Source organism: Harpia harpyja, chromosome 6, assembly GCF_026419915.1.
Source record: "Harpia harpyja isolate bHarHar1 chromosome 6, bHarHar1 primary haplotype, whole genome shotgun sequence".
Lineage (NCBI taxonomy): Eukaryota > Metazoa > Chordata > Aves > Accipitriformes > Accipitridae > Harpia > Harpia harpyja.
In genome coordinates this window covers 41969760-41975759 of record NC_068945.1, presented here as the reverse complement: position 1 = coordinate 41975759, position 6000 = coordinate 41969760, and positions in this window count along the sequence as shown.

The window sequence follows — 6000 nt, the reverse complement described above, 5'->3', positions numbered from 1 at the left end:
TGTGCAGTGCAGAAAGTTCATGGAAAATGTATAACAATAACAATAATAATAATAATAATAATTCCTGTAATTATTATTGAAGCAAAGTTCCTAACAAATGGCAATATTTTAAAAGCAGAATGGTAGGCTTTTGCCACTGTTTAAATAAGACATACTGCTTATTAGCTAAGAGAGAGGATCTAAAAATAAGATGCAATTGCCAGGGAAAAAGCTAAATCTCTGAATGATGTTACTGAAAGAAGAAAGATGCATTAATGTGACTAGTTTCAGAATCATATACTATTTTTGCTGTGTTTAGCAGACAGCTAACTTTGGACTACAGCATTTTAAATTAATTTAAGAAGAAGGTTGATAGAATCCTTAGTGTATCTTATTTATGGTATTACTGAGAAGATATTTAATTTGTTTCCACTTTGGAAAAACTGGTGGTTTTAACCTAATGATGCTCAGTTCATACAAGGTTCAGATACTCAGGCTTAAGTCCACCAGGGCAACCTAAGTTACATACAGTTAAGAATCTAGTTGAGGATAACTTGGACTTTTTCTCTGAGCAATTTTGTTGCTATTTGCACTTTTCTTCAAGTTCAAATGGATTGCTCTTGTAGGGAATCAACCCCTACTTCTGTTCTCTGCTGTGTTCCATATCTAGTGCAAGTTCAGCTTATGTCATGGCTCCTGGAGGCCCTTTATTAAAGAGTTCTGATTTAGGAGTTAAATATTAATCTGTAAGCTGTAATAAGCCTATTCACCTATGAATTTCTTCCTGATTACTCAAGGAGGAAATAATTTACGTTTCATACTGCTTTATTTATAGAGAAAGGAATCTAGAAGACTTCCAAACTTAGCTACCACATGAGATGGGACTGCTGAAAGACCTCTGCACTGAGCTGCTCCTGTGGAAGTTGTAAGGAATTGTATTGACCTCAGCAACACAGCACTTTCAGAAGCCCCAGCCGCGACTGAAAGACCTTGTAGTCAGAAGTTATTGGATAATTCTGGTTTCTTCAACCAGATCAGTGCCCCAGTGTGCAAAGCATTATACAGACATAGTGAACCACTTCCTTAAGGGCCTTACAGCTAAAAAGGACTTTATTGACAGAAAGCACATCTTAGACTTCTAAAGTCTCAATGTCAAATCCAGCAATACAGAAAAAAAGTGGAGAGGATAGCAGTAATCAATCAATGCAGATACTTAAGTCGTATGTTTGTTTAAGTGCTTTGGCAATGTCTTGCTTTTCTACATTAAAAATGTAGTTGGAGCTATACACAAAATAAAGAACTGTTCTCTGAAATAAAGAGTTGTTCTCAGCTCTGGGGCTTACTTCAAGGAGTGGGGCTGGGGATTCTGGAAAGTCCTGAAATATTTCTGTAACAATGAAATCTTCCTTAAAAACTAGGACTCTGTGCAAAGTATTTTTTAGTGGATTCTTCAGTGTAGAAAAGCAATATTTAGCAATTTAGAAAACTGATGTAGAGAAATTATCTAGTGCACAGAGCCTGCAAACTCTCCACTGTCTTGCCCCAGAGTGGATTATTTCATCGCCGCTTTAAATGCTGTGACGTGGTTCAGGAGAGTGGGGCATCAGCCTCTATGGTGGGATGCCCCCGCAGCTGAGCGTTGTGTGATATTGCCTTAATTTAGCAGCAAAGTAAGCGGTCATGCCAGCTGTGTTTTTCAAGCGAGAGCCGAGAAACTAGTGGGAGAAAGCATCCACTTGCTGACCTGTGGATAGTCTTCTGTGAGCAGCTTTCTGAAGTTAGATCCCAGAGGAGCAGAGCTCCTCCTCGACCTGGTGAAGGTGTTCCTCAGCACAGCTGCTGGTAACACAACATATGGTGGCTTCCCCTCTTATGTGATATATTCAGCATTATCAAGGGAGTCAGAAATGGGAGGCTAAATTTTCCAAAGCCAATTTTGGCAGTTTATGGATTTGGCATAAATCTCTATCTCTTTCAAGGAATAATTCTTTGGGAATATTTTTGCTTTTTGAATTTTTAACTTTATAGTATCACAAGCCCAACTCTGCACCATTGACTCAAGGTACTCTTCTGCTTTAAAGTTAGAAAACGTTCTCCTACTTCTGTAAACTATCTTCATTTTCAGATATTAAAAAATTACTGTTCTTTGAAGAGAAATGACTTGATATCTGGTTTACCTGAATTATGTATTAATGAGACAGAAACCTTATGTTTGGCTTATTTAATGAGGAAAAAGTCAAGTCATGGAGCGCGAAAGATCCATATTTTATGCATGGACACAACTATGTAAAGATAAATTACTTCACAGAACTCTCTGGTTTTTAGTCTTGATGCTAACATAGCTTATGAAACCAAATTTGAAATTGAACGCTTAATAAGTATGAATTCATGGATGATGAGTTTTGCATTAGTCCAGTCAACAGGTCAGTCTAAGAAGTGAAGTTGGAGAAAGTATTTTGTTTAGACTTACACAAATATTTTGCACACCATTCACCTGAAGATGGAGCTTGAGTGGTTCAGATACATATGCAAAGTATAACTCGTTTCACAGCACGGTGATTAATAACTTTCTGTTTGGACTTTGTAAAGGGAAAGAAGCACCATCTTAAGCTTATTTAGATTCTTGTGACAGAAAAATGAAATCTATAAACAAACTTTCTTTCTTTAATCTTCCTCAACTACCCTATGCTCCTGGGTGTTTTACAGATTCTTATATAAGACTCCTGTAATTATTGAACTGTTCTTTTGACCTGGTTGCTTGAAGGATATTGGATTTCTGTTATCTGCAAATGGAGATTAGCAGTCAGATCACCTGAAGTGCTAAAACACTGCTAATTTTTTTAAACAGATTTATTACAAAATCTTTTTTTTTTTCCTACCTTGGACTTCAGTATTCACATTTAACTCGTTGTAATATCTGTTTAGTGTAATTCGAGGATGGTATTCCCTGGGTAAAATTTTACTAAGCACACTAATGCCTGCAGTACAATGCTATAAACTAACTGGTCTCTCTGAAAAAAACAATAATTACACAGTTGGATAATTACTTATGTACCTAATATTATGATTTAAAATAATTAGAGCAAGTTATCTGTGGCTGCTCTTTTCTGGTTATTTCAGTGACCACTTTCTTAAAGGACTTCTTGTCTGTGCACACTGAATCTCAGAGTACTCTCTGAGGACCCAGGTTTACCTCTTTTCTTTAGCTTCTAGCTTTTCAGGTAGAGCCATTGATTTCACAGTTCCCAACCACATGGCAGTGACTATGAGGACCTAAAATTACTGACATTGCCTGCAGTGGAACTACTTAAAAAGTAGGGTATACTTAACTGTGAATAGGCTTGGTCCTACCTGTGCCCCTTCTGATTTGTGCCCCCAAACTATTGTCCCAAATTCCTAATTTTCTAGGGTTGTAGGAGCAGGAATGTGGGTATCTGTGGCAGCAGAATAACAAACGTGGAATTAGTGGCCAAACCCATGAAACAGATGTTTTCTTTCCCATTTGGAGTGAAAATGGAGAGTCCTGAGTGTGCATTTTCTGGAATTGGAAACCCGTGAACAGTTACTGAGTTTGTGAACAGGAGCCTGGGCTTTGACCTCACAGAAGAGAAAGTTTTTATTTCCCTTTTTTGTATTCTCATTATTACAATTTATTCTTTTTTTTTTTTTGTTATGAAATTTTGGACATGGAAGTATTCCTAATGCTAATACCAACAAAGAAATGTGATATTTTCTTTTTGTTAACTACGAGACTATTCCTAGAAATTATCTAAAAGATATATAGCGACATCTACCCCTCAATTCAACAAAGATCCCTTCTGACAAAAATGCAGAGTGGGGAGGGGCAGGGAGAGGAAAAATGAAATATTATGAAATAATTCTCATTTCTACATATGCAATAAAAGTACGAGACACTATGCTAGTAAATAAAGAAACAAGCATGGGAGGAGGAAAACAGGGTTGCTAAGACCAGTGACTTCCACAAAGAATGAAGAAGACAATTGTAAAACATTATCTATGCAGTTCACAAATCTTCTTCAGCTTCTGTCGTACAAGCCTGAGTGAAAACATTTTAGGCAAAGCTTTAAAAGAACCTGGAGGACTGTACAAAAATGCCAAGAATTGGATTAATTGGCATAATACAAGGTGGCTGGGCACAGTTGGGGAAAGTGTCAGTGTAGGGAGAATCCCCACCAAGTAAGACTGTCTGTGCAATTAGCTATCTGAACTCTAACCCTTCCAGAATAATTAATGAATAACAGAGGGGATCAAGACAAAGACACAAAGTGATTTGGTGGGTGCTAGCAAGTAATACATCAAAGAATGCTGGTAATTGGCCCTGTGGCTTTCATTCTTTGCCCTATTTCTTTCAATTCATTGACTCAAAATAATGGGTTCAGGTTCATTATCAACAGGTTTTAGCTGCAAGAGCACAACACTTCAACAAAGCTATGATTGTAGCAGTGCTGGTGGCTAAGTAAAAAGTTGTAGACTGTAGCACACTCCCTTGAAAGGGAAAGTAGCAGCATAGTCATAGGCTTTGTCTTACATGAAACAGTTGGTATTCACGAATTTGCTCTGAGTTTTCTAAGACTTGGTGTTCACTGAGGTTACAATGCTGGAATACAGTTGGTATGGGCAGGTATGTATAACTCCACTTCAAATGCTACTATAGCAGCAGCATCTATATTCTGTTCCTTCAGCTGTAAGAAATGAAATAGAATTCTTGACATCATGTGTCACATGTACATGACATTATCTGCATACTAATAGAGACAGTTTTGAGGCTTCCCCCCCCCCGTTTTGGCAGCATTGCAGTAAAAGGAAAATTAATTACTTTTGATGCTTAAAAATATCTTCCTGATCTGCAAAATTTTACTTGGGGGTTTGAGGGATTTTTTGGCCAAAAGCAGAAATGGAGTCTCCACTGTTCTGTTTTGTTTCTAGCTAAATGCTGTCGTAAGATGTCGGTTTAGCTGATGCGGATATATTTAAATAATTAGAATAGCTTTTCATAAGGAATAGAAGAAAGAGCACAATATTAGAGCAGTCGTCTTCAATGAGTGAATGATGTGTAATTTTGCTCTGCTGTTTCATTTTGCCATGATTGTTTCTCCCTATTTACAGGCTATAACATATGTTGTTTGTTATTTATTACCATCACATTAAAAACAATTACATTTACAGTTAAAAACTGTATGGCACTATGGTTAAAAACTGCCCTTTTGGTTTAGTATTTGAGAAACTTAAGAAGTAGTTTAAATTTTAGAAGGATGCTTATGAGCACAAATGGATGTAAAATTATTTTTCTTTTAAGTTGAGACGTTACTTTGAATTTGGTTTCATAGCAAATATGCAAAATGCTGTAGATGTTTTAAACACCGAATTGTACTCCATATACTTATGGACAACAATCTAAGAACTTTCCAATACCTCTGAAAAGTCTGTTAGGAGGTAGCTGCTTGTGCAACTCTTGGCTGCTTAAGTGTTACATGTCAGATTCTGATCTCAACTACATCACTGCCTTTTTGAAATAGCTTGAACAAAATTTATGCAGAATTTCATTTCAAGAGGACTGTATTTTGTAATTGTGAAATCATAAGGTTGAATCTTGAATAATAATAAAGTTAGATAAAAAGTTTCTGGTACAACTTGTGGTATTTCATTTTGATATTAGTCATGTTTCTGAGAATAACAGTTATGTATGAAATATTCAGATAAAGGTATGATTTACCAGTGAAGAAATACAGCTATAAATATGATGCATGTCCAGCAGCCTCCCCCCCCTTTAAGTGCACTTATACTGTTTGAAATAATGTTGTCACTGATCTGTGTGTAGTAGTTCTTTGTTGTTATCTTCTATCATGCAGATTCATCCATTAGAATACATGCCTTAACCATAACTTTGTCCGTGCCATGGACAAAAGTATTCTGGTTTTAGAGAAGCTTTATTAGCACATATTCTAAATTGAATAGTTGTTTTTGATAAATTCTAAGTAATGCTTCTTAGAATTTTTTTAA